Consider the following 19,948-nt stretch of genomic DNA (forward strand, 5'->3'; position numbering starts at 1 on the left):
CTAGGTAGGCACGAAAATACTTTCGCAACTTTTGCGTCGCATAACCCAAGGAATGCATGATCTTTTCAATTTTAGATTAGTTATTCTCTGCAGATGTCAAGGTCTTACTTATGAAGTAAATATATTTTTCCATTTCTTTATCTATTTGGGTTAGCACTGCACTAATTGAAGTGTTAGTTTCCAATAGGTAGATGTAAAGATTTTCTCCTGGATCGGGCTTCTGGAGGATTGGCATAGTGGCCAAATGTTCTTTGATCTTTTTAAAAGCTTCTTCGCACTCAACGTTACATGAGAACTTTTCCCCTTTCTTCAATGTATTGAAGCAGTCTTTAATTTGTCGGACAATCTAGTTGTAAACCTTCCCAGGGCTGCCAGGCGACCATTTAATCTCTCCATGTCTTTGACTGTGGCAGGCAAGGGAATCTTGAGTATGGATTGAACCTTATCCGGGTCGACCTCGATGCCTCGTTTGGTGACTTAGTGTCAAAATAATTTTCCCGAGGTTACCCAAAAAGCACATTTGTCGGGTTAATTTTCATATTCAACTTCCTCATTTGTTTGAAAATTTCTTTGAGATCGTTCGCATGGTATTGTGGAAGTTTTCTCTTGATGAGCATGTCGTCCACATATAACTCTAGGTTTTTTGTACCCAGCTGTCAAACATCTTTTCGACCATTTTCGGGTAAGTCGTGCCTGCGTTTTATAGTCTGAATGGCATCTTAGTATAACAATATGGACCTCGGGGAGTAAAAAAGATAGTATGCTCTTGGTCTTCCTCGGAAAGTGGGATTTGGTTATAACCGGAATATGTATCCATGAGGGATAGTAGTCTGTATCCAGATGTTACTTCTAAGAGATGATCAATATTGGGGAGTGGAAAGATGTCCTTCAGACAAGACTTATTAAGATCGCTAAAATCAATGCAAATTCGAACTCCTCCATTTTCCTTTGGTACTATCACCATGTTGGATATCCATATTGGATATTGTACTTCTCGGATGACTCCTGATGTCTCCATTTTTCTCAATTCATTTTGAATTGGTTCATGGTATTCTTGTGCTACCTTCCGCATCTTTTGTCTTATAGTTTTATGTTTTTGGTTAATTTTTAGGTGATGGCAACAGACTTCATGCTCTATCCCAGGAATGTCTTCCATGCGCCATGTGAAGACATATGAGTATTCTTTTAATACTCGTATGAGCTTTTGTTTTTACTCTTTGTCGACGAGAGTTCTAATTTTAACTGTTCCCGGGTTTTCGGGTGTTTTGATATTTATTTCCTTCGTGGGTTTTGAGGCCAAGAAGTTTGAATTGAGCTCTCCAACATCGGAGAGGTTTTGTACTTGTGGGAGGGACTCCATGAGTGAGTCCAAATTTTGGACATTTTCCGAGGCTGGCACCTTGTCTGAGCGCCTTGCCTCGTTCGTTATTTCTATGTAAGCATCGATTTCGGCCTGGTTTTTGGCGTCCTTAACCCTCTTATTTTTTACTTTAGGGGAGTTTACTATGTTTTCGCCATTTTGTATATCCATGTTGAAACGTACTTAGCTTCGCCTGAGTCTCCCACTATCTCTGCGATCCCATTGGGTGTTGGAAACCTTATCCTCTGATGATAGGTCGAGGCAACTCCTTTAATACCATGGACCCAGGGTCGCCCGAAAATTGCCGTGTAAGGTGAAAGTACATCCACGACACAGAATATAATTAGGGTGACGATTTTTCCTACGTGGATTTATAGGGTAACCTTGCCCTTGGGCGGGCCATTGAAAAACAATATAATATAGGTAGATGGTATTAGGCACTCGTCTCTAAGACCCATCTATTTGAATGTCTCTAAAAATAATATTTCGACAGAAGTTCCTCCGTCTATCAGTATCTTAGGCATTTCACACGGACATACCTTAGGTTTTTCTTCTTCGTCCCCGTGTTCGGCGTGTGATAGCCATTGTAACCACTATTGGATCGTTGTGGTTTCGTCCTCCATCAGGTGCCTCAGAGGCTGAGAAGATGATATGTTGTTTCATCCACTCTTGCATAGGAGGTTCTTTTGCCACGCTGAAGACTTCGTCACCTTAGAAGTTTCGTTTGTGGATTCGTCCCATGACACTTACTTCGGGTGTGGGAACAGTGATAGCTGAGTGCGATATCGTATTGCATCCCAAGTATTGTTCCTCTTTAGGAATTTCCATATGATGCACGGGTATTCTTGCGGTTGGTTGGATTGTTGGATGTGCGATATACTCCTAGAGTTTTCCTTCGTCAATTATGTCTTGCACCATTTTCTTCAGATCTCTACATCAGTCTGTCGTGTGGCTGTAGAATTGGTGGAACTCACATAAATCAGTTTTATTTTTAGTGCACTGGGGCTGTTGTCCTCTATTCCATGGGTATATGATTTTACATTTCCCATCAATCTTCTTAAAGATCTCAGATATGGGTGTATTTAGTTTTGTGTAGACAGGGTCTACAAATTTTCCTTTCTTTTATTAGGATTGGTCTCGCCCTTTCCATCCTCCACTTTGATGCTTATCGAACTGAGTGGACCTGTTGTGGGATCTCCCTGCTCCTTGGGATGACACTTGAGGGTTATGTGGTTCTACCACATTTGCTCGTCTATTGGTTCATCTCACTAATTTATCATAGGTTTCATCCTGTAGTTCTTCAAGGGATATATATTCCTCTTGAATTTATCTCAGATTCCCTATATTAGGTGGCATGGTTTCATACATGTGAACAAGTATGGCGTATGTCTTCCTTAGACTATTTTTGAAGCCAAAGATCGCGTAGGCCTCTGGGACTTCTGATCTCGGCGCATAATTTTCTCCAGTGAGTTACCAGAGAACGGAGCGACTCATTCGGTCCTCAGGATAATTGGAATAGCATATCGACTTATGTCTTGACTTGGCTATTATGTATGCATGTTTCTAAGAACAACTTGGATGGATGATCAAACGATTTAACCGATGCTTTGGGCAGGTTATTGAACCGCAATAGGGCCTCGTCTTTTAGACTGGATCGAAAGAGACTACACATCACTACGTCGTAATAATTCCACTGTGTCAGTGTCATGCGTTAGGATCTGAGATGTTCGATTGCATCTTCGGTCCCATTGAAGGGAGTTGAAAACGTTGAGAGCGAGCATTTCCTTTGAAATGGTTGGGCCAATAGACTCTCCGATAAGGAACATTGTGCAGCCTCTTCCAGTACTTCCTTCGATTTTTTGCCTTCTTATTTTCCTGCATCCTCTCTGCACATCGCTTCGAGTTGATAGAGTCGGTCTTGTAATTGTTTATCATTATGCCTTGTTTCGGCCTTCATCCTTCGTCCGAGTGCTCGGCGTACATCACTATCTTAGAGTGAACTGAATTTGAAGTCTCCCCTCGCTTGGGGTTTACGACTGTGTGGTTCTCGGCCACGCAGTTGGTTTTTACTTCGTCTTCATTTTTATTTTCTCATCGATGCTTGGGATCGATATCGGATGATCCCTCGGACGGGATCTCCTTATCGTTTGGGGACCCTCGGCTTTCCTTTGGAAAGCGTTCTCGTGTTTCCTCGTTCTCACTCGTCATGGATGTGAACTCACTCGTCATCCTTCAAGTTCTCAAAAGGATTCTCCTGCTTGGGGGTCTCCTCTATAGTAGTGAGTGATACCTTCTTCTTCGTTTTGCGTTTTATCTTACGTTTTTTCCTCTCTAGCCTCTTGTTACGCCTTTCTAACTTTAACATTCTTTCCTTTTGCTCTTTTTGAGATTTCAGAATAGCTTCAAGAGTAGCACTGGAGTCCCCGAGGTTAGAAGTGCCATCCATTTTTGCCTCGTTGTGTACTGTTTGCCTTGGCAAGGGATTCAACCCTTCTGGTTGATTTAGACGGATATCGTCCCGCCCTTCGATGGAATTTCCCTCTTCATTAGAGCTAGAGTTATCTGTCAACCCTTCCGGATATTGGTTATCGGGTTGTCCCTCTCCTAGGAGTACACCGTGGTGTCTGGTTTCGCCTGGCTCCATTCCTTCAAGTCCTTTGGATTGGGCTCCACTGGTTTCACCTTGGCTCGTGCGAGAAGATCGTCTCGTCACCATCGCCTTACCTGCGATATATGAAATAATTCTTAATTTGTCTTTTCTTATAGAAAAGTTGGACCCTAGATTTGCAGGTCATGTGAAATTACTAAGTCGTAGTTCAGACTGGACAATTTTAGTACAGGAAGACTTTTTAGTAAATTTTGGAGACATGTGAAAATGTCAAAACATTCCCTACTTGCATAAAGTTTTGGTGATGGGAAAAAGGTGTTTTGTTTATCTCTCTTTTCGAGAAAAATACCTCCATCTACACATCATACCTTTACTAGGAAAAAAGCAAGTTATGACTATTGAGCATATCTTCCCATTTTAGGAAATATTTCTCAATATCCTTAAACTTTTGATTTTGAACAAACTTTGAGTTTGATGATTGATTTTGTACTCATTAATCCTTCCCCTTGAATTAGAGTTAGATTTCTAATAATAAGATTATGGATTATCTTGAGTTTAAAAAGATGAAGAACATCATGAACAACTTTTCTTTTCAACTTTCATAAGGTAATATTTTCTCTTATGAAGTTTACTTCCTTAAACTTCTTCCCAGCTCTTTCATGGAGGAGATCGTTTGAGTACTGTTTTGAAGTGCTTTAAACTTCATTTTCACTCCGATCTTCAACCCTCTTGAGCATCTTGAGGAAGGTATAGGAAATCTAAAATAAAACGAAAATTTTAAAGAAAAATAGTGAAAAAGATGTAGATCTGATGATTCTGAGGATCTTCAGGACTTTACTGATTGTGTAGATTGTGTGGTGTCCGAGATCTACTCATGAATTTTTACAGGATTCTAAACAGTGGTATGAAATCCACTTTTCTCAAAGAGATTATGAAAATAATATAGAGCTGTTAATAGGGAGGTAGATTAGATCTTCATACCTCCATGTTTCTAGCGCCAAAATATAGTTGCATCTTTTCTGGTGACTACACCCAAGTAGATCTGAAGGATATAAAACTACTAACATTAAAGATTCAAAGATAAACAAGATGCAAATAACACGAAAATTAAAGATTGACACAAGCATATAACGTGGTTCGGCCATGAAAACCTACGTCCACGGGAAAGAAGATGTTTTCTTTATTGATTTAGGTCTTACCCCTGAAAAAGTTACAAATATCACTTAGATTTATAGATTTATCTTTCTCTAGATCTCTCTAAGGAATTCTTTGTAGAAAAACCATCTAGACTACATAGACTGGTATTTATAGGCAAATTAGACTCGTGAAGGCCTGGTCTCGTCGAGTTGGTGGAGCTATCGTACATTTTGTCATTACTTCGGACGAGTTCTATACTATCCCTCGTGATGGCCTGCTTGGTTCTCCTTCCGAGTTATCTCGCTCCATATGTCATCGTGTTAGGGGAACCTCGTGCTGCATTATTCTTGGGTTATAGTATAGATCTCCCGAGCCTTATGATACGATGTGGATTCGTCCACGCCTCTTCTGATCCTTCATTAAATGAAATCATTCTTTTAGACTTGATCGGCTGAGTTTATTAGACCACTCCTCACACGCGTCGTTCAGGTAGCGTTGTAGCAGGTGTCTCGATTCAAACGAAATCACCTTTTAGAGTATGATCCAATGCTCTTAGCTCATCATCTTATCATGACACCATCCCTTGAGATGTTGACATGTGCCCATCGGGTAATTTACCCTCACATATTCGTTCGCATGTCCAGGTTTCTTGAGTTTTCTAGAAGAGGTTGATAATTGAACCATTGTGGCGCATTAATTTCTAATCCAGTACCTTCGATGTTAGCTGATTCAGATTCGTTCATGCGAATGCATATTGATTCCTGTGAGAAGGGTAATATATTATGTATTCTACTTAACAAGCATTCTACTTAACAATGAATCAGTATGTACTTAAGTCTGTTAACAAGAAGTTTTAAGGCTGGGAAAAATCAGGGGATTACATCACAATGATTAAGAAAACAAAACCCAAATTCCAAGCACTCGATGAGTTTAATGCTGGGAAAAGGTTCTAGGACATTGCTAGATACAAGAGAATGCTCCTTCTCATGAAAAATAGATATACGACTATCACAAGGCTAACCGAGGGAAAACCATCAATAGTAGCATGAGTTATGAAATGGAGGTTGATTTTAAATGATGAACTCCTTCCATGCAATGAAATGCAGTAAGGCATTATTTTAAATTTTATACACTACTTTTACAGCTTGAGGGAAACATATTTCCGAAGCTTTGTTGGTCTATTCCATGTCTAATGCTTTTTGGATTGTCATATCGCATGCGAGTCCAATGCGTTGTTGTAAGATGTTCTTGCAAAACTGAATAGCCTGTAACAGTGAAGAAATATCAAGGTATGACTGTGTCTCTGTTAAACTATGTCAACCTGCACGATCATGAAAGTACTGAATAAACCTATGACTCTTTTGTTACAAGGAGGGTGCAACTTAGACTTAGCTCAGTGATGCAGAAAGAAGAATTACAACAGCAGGAGTTAAGTTACATCTCTATTTCTTATCTACTTTTGTTGATACTTCACCACAGTGCCTCATAATGCCCAGCATCGTCGTAGTAGTTTTTGCCTAGGGCTCCCGGCTCTTAGAAACTTGAGTATCAAATTCAAAGTGTTGAACCCTTAGGTAGTGTATCCAAGTTTTTGTGTTATACAAATTTAATTTGGTGTTATACAAACTTGAATATCAAATTCAAAGTGTTGAACCCTTAGGTAGTGTATCCAAGTTTTGGAACTTCACATTTCCGTTCTTTCTATTCACCATGACTTTATATTATATATCCTGATCTTTCTTAAAGTGCTTGAATATACACATCGCCGTGCATAACAGCTGTTGGGTTTGGCTCAAGTTCTTCAGTCATCAATTTTTTAATTTGTGTTTGTTAAATGTTAATTTTTTTTATTTAATGAGAATTGATACAGGTTTTGAGTCTAAATCCTTTCACAGATGCAATCAAGAATTTATGCATTGCGATGTGGAGTAGCTTGACAAGCCAAATTAAAACTTCTCATCAAACCCGATATATAACATGGGTTACATGCCATTTAAAAAGTTAAATATGGTCGGTGCATAGTGAAGGTTACATGCGAGTTTTATTAAAAGAGAGAAGGTTTATTGCTTCGCCCCGCCACACCAAATCAAAATTCCCTCAAACCGAGCTATAGCACAGGTTATCGGAAATTAAATATACCCGTTGCGTAATACGGGCACAAATCCAGTAATACATAGTAGTATATGCCATGTTATTAATGAAATTTCGTCGTAATGCAGTGGCAGAATGTTGAATAATATATGAGTACGTGGCATTTGAATTGCTAGTAACGGCTAGTATTTACCGCGTAAGGTGAATTTTGGTTTAGTGTTGGACTCATGTTTATTTGTTTGTTTTAGCATCTTGATCATATCAAGAGACTTAATTGATTTACAAGTCAATTGTCGTTAATTTTAAGAATGTCATATTTAAAAAATCCAATATATTCTTGTATGAATCACATGACTTGAAAAATGAATTATGTGTATCAAATGACATTATCAACCTCTAGGGAAACTGCTTTTTTGTTTTCTTGTATTAATTTCCAAGTATATAAGTAATAGATATTGAAGGCTAACAATTAAATTCAACGGTTTGTAAACCGCGTCAAGACTTTCATGCCCCATCAAGATTAATTTTTTTGTTTTTTTTTATTAAGTAGAAGATTTTATTAGAAGAGGAAAGAATGTAGATGATAGCTACTTACAAGTAGTAAGAAGCTAAACAGAAGAATAAGAAAGTGACTCGAAATCCACACGTAGTTGTAGTTGTAGATGTTCGGGGCATTTTAACTTTTTCTCAAAACTCGGGATATTTTCATTAATGATCCCACAAATTGGGGCATTTCAACTTTTTTCCCTATATTTATTATAACTTTCGCTTTCTTTTTTTATTTTTTTCGTAAATATTTTCTGCTAATATAAGCTGGTATTTATATATTATGTAATGTGTGTTTGGTACCGGCCAGGATCTAGCAACTGCGCCATTGTCAGTACTAGTAGTTATAATGTTAATTAGCCATAGCTGTGTTTATAACCTTGTTCAAAGGAGTTTGTCTGTAGGGTTATCAGAGAGATTCAGAATGAGAGCATGGTTAAAGTCGTACGAAATTAATATCTATACAACTCAAATGCTCTCTATTCCCTAGTATGCAATCGGTCAATCAATTCTTAATTAGTTGCCAACTCCGTTCAAACACCACCGTTAAACAAAGTTAGTTACTTTTGCAGCCGTAACTAATCAAAAATTATCCTTTTTTTCCCAATTATTATTAGTTGATAACAACCAAAGTGCTGGAGACAGCTTTTAAAGCCAAATGACGCTTCAGCCAGTCAGGTACCTGCATCATTGGCGGGAAGCAATTATACTTGTGATGGTAAACAGAGCATACAGGTACCTACATATTCGAAATAAATTCTCACGATTTTGTTGCCCCAGGACCTTTGATGCCCCAAAGTAAGACTTCGTCGACTTTGCCTCAGGGCCGACCCTGGTTGCCTGGACTTTTGGTTTTCTGTGTAGAAAAACAATCAAGTTGGTGTTTTCCGACAAGGAAATGCATTAATTGTTGTTCTCCAAAAAAGTTTTCAAGTTGCAGGAGGTAACCAGAAACATTAATATTGATAGTTTCCATTGGGCTAAAGGGTCTTACTGCTTTCAGGGAGTTGATGCATTGGTGTTCTTGCAGTATACGACCAAAAACATTTCTACATACGCAGATAAAACCCTTCGAGGTTGGTTAGCTGGATATCTTGAGGTCACTAGTTATATTCGGAGTCCATCGTGTGTGCATCAAAGTCACAAACAATTCAGACTGCTTTAAACATGTGCATTCACAACGGACGTAATAAGGTTCATCTCCTAAGGTGATCCAAAGTTCAAATTCTTGCTTTCCAGGAAGGAGGTGATAGAGTGGACGTTGTTAATGAAAGTTCATATAAACTGTCATGGTTTATTGTGTTACGTGGGTAGGGTCGTAGAAATGACATAATTAGTTAAAAAATGACATAATTAGTTAATTAATTAATGTCAATTATTATGTAACCATGACTTGTTCTCAGCTAATCAATGTTGAGAACGATAAATTGTCCCTCCAAGAAGGCTGCTACTTTGTTTTCTTCTAAAATTATGTGCTCCGTTATTAATTACTAGGGAGTATATATAAGTGTGAAATTACGGAGAAATGAAGTATTTGGCCGTTTATGTCTAGTAGTCTATGGTTCATCAGAAAAAAAAAAGTCTAGCAGTCTATAAACCGCTTTTGCCAACTAAGTATTAGGAAACCCGGGTAAATTTCAAGGGAAAAAATCGCTTATGACATATCTATGAATGAAATCTTATAGTATGGATTACGAAGGTGATAGATGTTGTTAATGAAAATTTGTAGTACTGAATATAGAATTGTCTCCTTTTTAGTGTTCATTAGCCGTGTCGACTGTATTTTGATTTAATTACTCCTTTTATTTTTATGGAATAAGAGAAAAATATGATCGGACCATGAATAATTGATTATCGGTAATGATTTTTGAAAAAGATATAATCACCGTCCAAGAAGGCTGCTTCTTTGTTCTCTTCTAAAATTATTCGGTCATTAATTATTTCTAGTGAGAATAAGAGTGAAATTATGGATAAACGAATCAAGTCTTCGGAAGTTTAAGTCTAGCCGTTTATAAACCGTGTATACCAAGTCTTTGAATCCAGAGTGTCTGGCAGTTTAAGTCTAGCCGTGTATTAACCATTCAAGTAAACTACAAGGGACATGCATAATATCTATAAAACAAATAAACTTAAAACGATGTAAATGTTTCTTTTCTAGGATTGAAGTACTCTTATATTTATCTGACAACGACTGATATACGCAGCAGATGCTCGAGGATGCCATTGAAGACTCAGATGATTAAAAACGATGCCAATTAAAAGAAATCTCAGATGGGAAAATGGATATTGTGCACAAAATTAAGTACTCAACACAACAAGATGCACAAAATATCCATATAGTTAATTGATATCAGTGATCAATTTATGGAGAAAAGAGAAAAGAAATCATGACTTATTCTATGCTAATCAATGTTGAGAACGATATAATCACCATCCAAGAAGGATGTTCTTTTCTTCTAAAACTGTTCCGTCGTTAATAACTAAAGTATAAGCTACTGAAATGATGGAGAAATTTTTTTCAAATCTAGCAGTTTAGTAACCGCGTAAACCAAGTTTATGGAAACCCGGGTAAATTACGAGGGGGAAAAATCAAATCACATCTACTATGGATGATGTGGATTTTCAGGTGAAGTATTTTCCTGAAAAAAAATTCAAAACTATCAAATGATGTGGATGTTCAAATGAAGTATTCTCCTGTATTTCCGCGAATATCCGATACATGTAGCAGATGTTAGATAGTTATACAAATAGAATTCCGCGCGAACACACGGAGATCTCAAAAGTTAGACAAATTATTAATGGAAATTGTATGTAGATCTCAATGCAACATTAATCTGTGATTTACTCTCATGCTTCTATTCTATTAGTTTGAGTCTTCGCACCGACCGTTTTCATAAGTTATATATTAAGCATGAAGTATTAAATGATCATATTAGTCGGTTTTGTCATTTTAATGTGAAGTTATTGGAATATTATCTAGTTGCGTCTTGATTTGTTTTCTAGGAGTAATTACCATTCAACTAGTTAATTTGTATTGTATATACGTGCTCGTATGCTAATGGTAAGTGAACATGATCGCGTAAGTGAATCACAACGCGTAAATACTTCAGAACAAACTTTAGGGTTTCCTTTCAAACACTGGTTTAACAAGTGTAATCCTATGTTTTTACTATATTAAAAGAAGAAAATGACTATTTTTTCCGTTCCTATAAATGAGGGTAACCATGTTTGGTTAAACATCACACTTTCTCATAATCATCACTACAATACTGTCTTACATATCATCTGTTATGTATTAACTCTTTGGATATATTCACCGATAATGTCGCGTCAAGATAATAATGATGGACAGAAGGATAAGGGGAAGATGATCGAGAGATGGAACGAGAAAAAGGATGGCAATGACGGAAAGAAGAAGAACGACTAGAAGAATAATAAGGGGGCTGGTAACCCTAACAAGAGTAGCACCAACAAAAAGGATAAGAAAAATCGTTAAATATATAGCCAGAATTGCATGTGAAATTAGATGAGTGTAAATGTCTAATAATCTCATGAGTTACTGCATGCAGGCGATGCCATGATCGTATGTCAACCAAATCATACGTTTCTTATTTTTAATCGAGTTGAAAGATATATGTAACAGTACTTGTTTAATCATAATTCGTTGTATCTGTAAATACTATACTGTAGAACACCCTATTAGTTGTATTTATGATCGTTACATGTCTAGTTTAAAAAATAAAGGTCCGTCGAATTTGACAATACACACACAAAACAGTGACAGTATAATTAAGAGATGTTTAACAACTAAATGATTGGCGCCTTCAATCTCCTCCATCTCCGAAAGAACTCTAACTTTAACAGCCTCTATTCGGGACCAGATCCAAGCAAGCCTTTAATTCTTCTAGTTTTGGAGTTCATTCAGATTTAGTTTGGAAGGTTGAAGTAGTTAATTTGTCTCCCTGCTCTTGCAGTTGTAAATTTTGCTTCTCTTTTTATCTGGACTAGGTGTTTTTCCCGTGCGTTGCATGGGCTTGAGTTTAGATTTGTTGGATATTAATTTCTCTTTGATGAACTATATTTACCACTTCTTTACACCTTAATTCTTAAATGGGTTGGCAGGGTCCTTCTGCCAATTTTTGTACAATTGATCTTTGTACGATGAATTAGGAGTACCCAGAAAATAGAAAACACAGTCTGTTTTTTTTTTTTGTTTTTTTTTTTTGTTTTTGAAAGAGCACACATATTCTTTGTGTTGCGCTTCGGTTTCGGTTAAGTTTGTTATCCTATTTCCATTTATTGACCTTGTAAAATACAATAGGCGTTACGCCCCCGTTCTGCACGGGCCTAGTTATTTCGTAAAGAAAAATAGGTAATAATAATAATAGGAAAAATGCAAATAATTATACTATAAGTAGCAAATAAAATTTTAAATAGTTAAAACTAATATCTAAATAATAATGAAATAAACTAAATATAATCAAATCAAGTTGCGTTGCATTCAGCAAAATCACACAAAGTGGAAAAATGAACAGATGCTGACAAAATTTTATAACCCTAGAAATAGTTAGGTAAGAACTTTTCTTGCAAAGTTCAGTTTAAGTAGGTATGAATTCTTATATAAAACTATAACCTTTTCTTATAATTACCTTGCATCAGAATAAGTTACTTTCTTTGAGTTTCTCATAGAAGGAGAGTAGAAGAGTCCTTTGGTAGACTTCAATGGCTTTGAATCGCCATTCAATAGTGCTTTGTAAATCTCTGCAATGTTCATTACCATTATAGCGCAGTTAACTCGACTCCTTGTAAACCTAGATGTAGACGGTATTATAGGCCAAATCAAATTTTCTTCTACTCCTGGTATACAAAATAGTTGGTGAATTCCAGTCACCGTCCAATTATTTAAACCTTGTAGACTCTAACCTAATTGACTGTAATCTAAACCTGTCGAGTCGTAAACACAAAATCCACTTCTCAGAGATCTTAAAACATTGTGTTCTTCCATGAACATCGTTGTTTACTCTGATGATACCCCTGTACATACACACAAAATTTTTCCATGTAAAAACACTAAGTTCTCGTAATCACTTAAAACAAAAAATTACCATCAATTATTCCATTTTAAAATAAATCAACCCAAACAAAAAAAAAAATCAAACTAACACGGAAAAAACAAAACAAAAAATCATCTTCAATTCACCTAAACCACCGAAACAATAAACCATATTCTTCCTTAAATCAGCTCCAAGCAATCGAGGTTTACTTATCGAGCAAAACTCATTCTGGTGCGTGACCATTCTGAGCAGGAAGAAAACTGATAACAGGTTTTTAGTGGTACAAATAATATGAGGGAGAGAGTGATGGATACATAGTCTATGTGTTTTTTTTCTTCTTTTTAATCACGCTGTTAACGTTAGGACCTTCTAGGTTCTGAAGCATTAAACAACGAAGAAGAATAGGAGGAGGACATGGTAGCATTTGGAAACCAAGATCTCTCGATATACATGGCATCAGATTGACATTGGTACTACGTCTCCTACCACCGTTTAGGTTAACCATCGGCGATTAGGGTTTATGCAGAGGTAAATTTATGTGTTATGATGGTTATATTTGTGGTTTGAAAAATCTGGAATACGGTGGTGTTCTTGGTGGAAATATTGGTGGTGTGAAAAAATTAAAAACTCTTCATCTTTCATGTTTAATGCAAACTTGAACCCTCATGTTTCCTCGGCTGCGATGTAAACTTGAACACCTTATCGCTTCCACAGATCTAAGCTCATCTAACATAGGAAGTTGATGTAAATAATGTGTCCATTTAGGCTATATTCAATATCATAGTTGATTTGATGGAGGGTTATGAGAGCATCTTCCAAAGTTACCACATATGAACTTAACGTAGCCACATTCTAATCTCATGACATCTTTTTAGAAAAATGCATTATTGTTACTGTTAGTAGCCTCTTTGATTGCTAAACAAATGGTGGTTTATTTTATACCTATAAGAACAGTTTGATTGCTGACATTTGGCTTAGAAAAAGTTTCATACGGTGTGTTGTAATTGTGGATAAACATGCAACCCAAAGAATCCAAATCGCACCGGAGAAAAGCAAGCTTACCCTTCATTGGACAATTCTGCGGCAGTCAACTCCTCCTTCTGCTCGGGAAGCAGTACTGATTAATATTCACACAATATTCCTTACATGTGACCTATATTCCAACAAATACAATTTAAGTCATATAGTTATGCGTCGTAACTACAGAACATAAATCTCACACAGGATAAATATATACCAACAAAAATTAGACTTCAGTGGAAACAATCGTATTGTATTTACCACTTGTTCTATTCTGTTCCCCGCTCTTAAAACAAAGTTGTAATGCCCTCTGTGTTCAGCTTCAGGAACTACAGCCTCCTACTTTCTCAATAACCCTTCGGGTTGATTCATTGTCCACAGCCGAAAACTACAAATCAAAAATCAGATCAATACCCTAATAAGTTTAAAATCATAAATAAATGAAAGTAAATCATTAAACAAATAAGAACATGCAGGATCAAATAAGAGAAACAAAGAAAGGAAAATCAAAATAGGATAGAAAAGAAAGGAACAAACCCTAAACCCTAACCCTAAATCACGTTTGGTTCGAACTGATAATTAAACCTTCACCTACATAATTAGAACATAGCTAAATCACACCATAACGTTTATTGCACGCTTCAAAAATTATTAAGAAATCTATAGCTTGTTTATGCTTAAATCAGAACGTCCATTTTCTTGCAGACCCACATCTTCTATATATGCTTATATCACCCGCAAATAGTGGTTCACAATCAATGATCATTAGTGGTTCACCGTCGGTTATCAGAGAGTGGTGAAGGTTATCAGAGACCAATAAAGTTTGCAGTTTAGGATTTGGTGTATAGTTGTAGAACGCTTTAGTTGCACAGGGAAAATAAACTCTGAGACGGAGGCCTTTTTTTTGGGGGTCTGAATCGTGTGACATCCGCTGGAACAGAATATCTTAAATAATAAAATAGATTCTGTGGTGTTCCCAGACGAAATATTGGTGGTATGAAAGAACAAGAAGTTCTTATTGGATGAAATATTTTCCGGCGGGGCCAAAAGCTCTAAGAAGTGAGCTTATTCAGCTTCTAACCACGACAGTGAAAATTTATCAGAAATCATATTATTAATTAATGGTCCATCAAATAAATTCATGGACTTAACTTCAAATGAAAAGCAATAATGTTACACATAATCAAAGTTGAAGATAAGTATGATTTTGCTTAACAAATTCTACTGCACTTGTCACTTATGCAAAAGATGGGAATTACCTTTATCTTTCAAGGATGCCGCATAAAAGAACTTGGAAAGTTAATAAGATTCAACATCTCAATGGAAAAGGATTTACAAACTATAAATTCCATTGAGTGGAGCGGGCCTTTCATATTATATTTTAAGTTCATTATGTGGAAAATAGTGATATGGGACTATTGTCCTTTCATAACATTAAAGTCTATAAATTTATTCTATTGTCCTTTCTTCTTTTCTATTTTCGTGTACTGATTTTCTTCAATTATAAGCTGGAATATATATACTAAAGTAATCTGTGTTTGGTACCGGCCAGGATCTAGCAACTGCGCCATTGTCAATGGTAGTCATAATGCTTAATTAGCCATACCTGTGTTTATAATCGTGTTTAAATTAAAGGAGTTTTTCGGAGGGTGATCAGAGAGACTTGGAATTAGAACATGGTTAAAATTGTACGAAATAAAAGTCTATGCAGTATGCAATCAATTCTTAGTTAGTTGCCAACTCCATTCAAACACCACCATTAAACAAAGTTATTACTTAGTTTTGCAGCCTTTTCATTCAAAAAACAAAAAACAAAATAAAATTGCAGCCTTAAATCCAAATGGCGCCCCAGCCAGTCAGGTATACCTGCATTATTGGCGGGAAACAACTATACTTGTGATGCATAACAAAACAATCAATTCGGTGCGGGCTCAGAGAAACCCTTCGACGTTGGTCCAGGTGGATACCTAGAGGTCACTAGTTATATTCGGAGTCCATCGTGTGTGTGTAACAAAGTCACACACAATTCAGACTGTTTTAACTAGAGCCGTCAAAGAAGCCAAAAACCGCGGGTTAATCCGTGCCCAGTCCTAAAACCCGAACCCGTCTTGGCTTGTTTCAAAACAAGCCGGATTCGTGTTGGAGAAATATCGGTTTGTGAGTGAACGGGTTAATCCGTCTCGGCCCGTGAACCCGCAGGTACAACCCGTAAACCCGTGAAGACGAATATACTCTCTTAATTACTCAAACAAAAAACTACAAACCCTTTATAGCCTCATTGATCGATAGTAATAACTTAAATTCATTGCCCTGTGAATGAACCATGTAAACTCATATGTCTATATATAATTTACATTCATGTATCATTATTTATGCATTTATATGTGTCGCTACATTATGCTTATTTTAAAAATGTTACTAGTTAGATGAAGCAGTTTGGTTTTTAGTGGTTACACTCGTTGCACTGGTAACACCAAGCAGCTGAGAGTACAAGATCTAATAATTGGGATAAAAGGGGAAAGGCTCTAGTAATTTTGTAGCATAATCATACCGTTAGACATCAAATGGACTAATTCATATAAAGCCATTGAACTGGCCTAACCGGAAACTAGAGTTGTAAGCATCAAACGGACTTTTTCTCGTGCTTAAGAATTTGAGGCGACGAGAGAGAAGCATCCTAAAGCAAGTTTTGCTAACTGAACATGCAGATTCAAAAAAAGAAAGAGAGAAGTCATGTAGATTTATGAAACGGGTGGGCTAACCCGTGAACCCGTGGGTTAAACCCGTTACGGGCACGAGTTGGAGAAATGATAACCCGTGAAGAATTTCAACCCGCAGATTTCAACCCGTATTAACCCGAACTTGTGAAACCCGTAACAGATGAGCCCCGGCCCGCCCTTATGCCACCTCTGGTTTTAACCATGTGCAATTATTCATAACGGACGTAAAAAGGTTCACCTCTTCAGTTGATCACTAGTTTTCCAGGAAGGAGGTGATAGAGTTGACGTTGTTAGTAAAATTTCATAAACTGTCATGGTTTATTGTTACGTGGGTGGGGTCGTAGCACGGTCTTGCTTTTACAATTTCTTACCCACGTGATTAGCCGTGTAGGTTGTGTATTTGCAAGAGGGCTTTCTGAAATAATTTAGAGATCACTTATAAAAATGACATAATTAGTTAAAAAATCACATAATTAGTTAATTAAAAATAATGAACTATGACTTGTTCTCTGCTAATCAATGTTGAGAACGATATACTATCCCTCCAAGAAGGATGCTTCTTTGTTTTCTTCTAAAATCATGTGCTCCGTTGTTAATTACTAGGGAGTATATATAAGTGTGAAATCACGGAGAAACGAAGTCTCTGGCCGTTTATGTCTAGTATAGTCTATACTTCATCAAAAATAAAAAAAATACAAAAAGTCTAGCAGTCTATAAACCGCGTATGCCAACTAAGTCTTAGGAAACCCGAGTAAATTTCAAGGGAAAAAATCGCTTATGACATATCTATGAATGAAATCTTATAGTATGGATTGCGGAGGTGATAGATGTTGTTAATGAAAATTTGTAGTACGGAATATCGAATGTCTCCGTTTAGTGTTCATTTTCCATGTTTTTAGGTGTTTGAACTGTCCGACGTATACTTGTGGGATTAGCCGTGTAGACTGTATTTTTGTTAATTAGTCCTTTGAGTTTTATGGAATAAGAGACGGACGATGAATTGATTATCGATAGTCATTTTTGAAAAAGATATAATCACCCTCTAAGAAGGCTGCTTCTTTGTTCTCTTACAAAAGAATTATTCGGTCATTAATTATTCCTAGTGAGAATATGAGTGAAATTATGGAGAGATGAATAAGGTCTCTAGCAGTTTAAGTCTAGCCGTGTATTAACCATTCGAGTAAATTACAAGGGACATGCATAATATCTATAAAACAAATCAACTTAAAATGATGTAAATGTTTCTTTTCTAGGAGGATTGAAGTACTCTTATATTTGTCTGACAACGACAGATATATGCACTAGATGCTTGAGAATGCCATTGAAGACTCGGATGATTAAAAACGATGCCAACAAAAAGAAATGGAAAAATGGATACAGTGCACAAAATTAAGTACTCAACAAGATGCACAAAATATCCATAATTAATTAATTGATATCAGTGATCAATTTATGGAGAAAAGAGAAAAGAAATCATGACTTGTTCTATGCTAATCAATATTGAGAACGATATAATCACCCTCCAAGAAGGATGTTCCTTTGTTTTCTTATAAAACTGTTCCGTCATTAATAACTAGTGAGTATAAGCTACTGAAATGATGGAGAAATGATTTAAGTCTAGCAGTTTAGTAACCGCATAAACCAAGCTTATGGAAACCCGGGTAAATTACGAGGAGGGAAAAAATCAAACCAAATCAACTACGGATGATGTGGATGTTCAGGTGAAGTATTTTCCCGAAGAAAATCAAATCAAATATCGAATGATGTGGTCCATGTGGATGTTCAAATGAAGTATTCTCCTGTATTTCAGGGAATATCCTTTATACGTAACAGATGTTAGATAGTAATACAAATAGAATTCAGCGCGAACACACGGAGATCTCAAATTAGAGCAAATTAATGGAAATTGTTATAAAAACATGACAAGAAATTAGATACTCGAACATAAAGTAATCCGTATGTAGACAACAAAGATCTCCATGCAACATTAATCCAGTTGTTCATGTGATTTACTGTCAGGCTTGTGTTATGTTGTTTGAGTCCTTGCACCGACAGTTTCCATAAGTTATATATATTAAACATGAACTATTAGATGCAAATATTAGTTGGTTTTATCATTTTGATGGTAAGTTCTTGAAAAATTAGCTAGTTACGTACTGATTTGTTTTTTTTTTTGGGTAATTACCATTCTATTAGTTTGTGTATACGTGCTTGTATGCTAATGGTAAGAGAACATGACTGCGTAAATTAATCACAACGCGTAAATACTTACGAATAAACTTAAGGTTTCCTACATACATATGCGTCATACATATGTTTTTACTATATTAAAAGAAGAAAATGACTAGTGTTTCCGTTCCTATAAATGAATTAAACATCACACTTTCTCATAATTATCACTACAATACTGTCTTCCTTATCAGTTGTTACTTATTAACCCTTTGGATATATATTTACCGATAATGTCGAGTAAAGATAATAATGATGGAAAGAAGGAGAAGAAGGATAAGGGGAAGATGATTGAGGGATCGGACGAGAAAGAAAAGGATGGCAATGAAGGAAAGAAGAAGAACAATGAGAAGGCGGCTAGGGTGTAAATGTGTAATAATCTCATGGGTTACTGAATGCAGTGGACGCCATGATTGTATATTAACTTAATCATACGTTTTTTATTTTGTATTGAGTTGAAGAATATATGTAACAGTACTTGTTTAATCGTAATTCGTTGTATATGTATATACTATATACTGTAGTACACCCAACTAGTTGTGTTTATGATCGTTACATGTCTAGTTTACAAATAATGGTCCATCGAGTTTAAAAATACACACACAAAACAGTGATTAGCGCCTACAGTCTCCTCTACTCGGGACTAGATCCGAGCAAGCCTTTTATTCTATGAGTTTTGGGGTTCATTTAGATTTTTTTGGAAGCTTGAAGAAGTTAATTTGTCTCCCTGCTGTTGCGGTTGTAATTTTTGCTTCCCGTTTTAATAAAATCTCTGCAGTGTATCCCTATATTAACTAATTATGTCATTTTTATTTTTATCCGGATTGGTTTTTTCTTCAGTTCGTATGCTCTCTCCGACTTATTGTTGGAATATTTTCAACGCCGCTAAACTTGAGTATTCTAGTGTTATTGGGAGTCAAGTTCGTATGCTCAACTTGAGTATTCTAGTGTTATTGGGAGTCTTATGTACGCTATGCATTGCACAAGACCGGACATAGCCCAAGCCGTGGGAATATTATGTCGTTTCTCAAGTAATCCAGGATATGAACACTGGAAAGCAGTTTCAAGAGTTATGGCTTACTTGAAAGGAACAATAAATTTTGGTTTGCATTACCAAGGCTATCCCGCTGCACTAGAGGGGTACAGCGATGCTAACTGGAACAATGTAGAATCAAATTCCAAG

Source organism: Papaver somniferum, chromosome 7 (assembly GCF_003573695.1).
Source record: "Papaver somniferum cultivar HN1 chromosome 7, ASM357369v1, whole genome shotgun sequence".
NCBI lineage: Eukaryota > Viridiplantae > Streptophyta > Magnoliopsida > Ranunculales > Papaveraceae > Papaver > Papaver somniferum.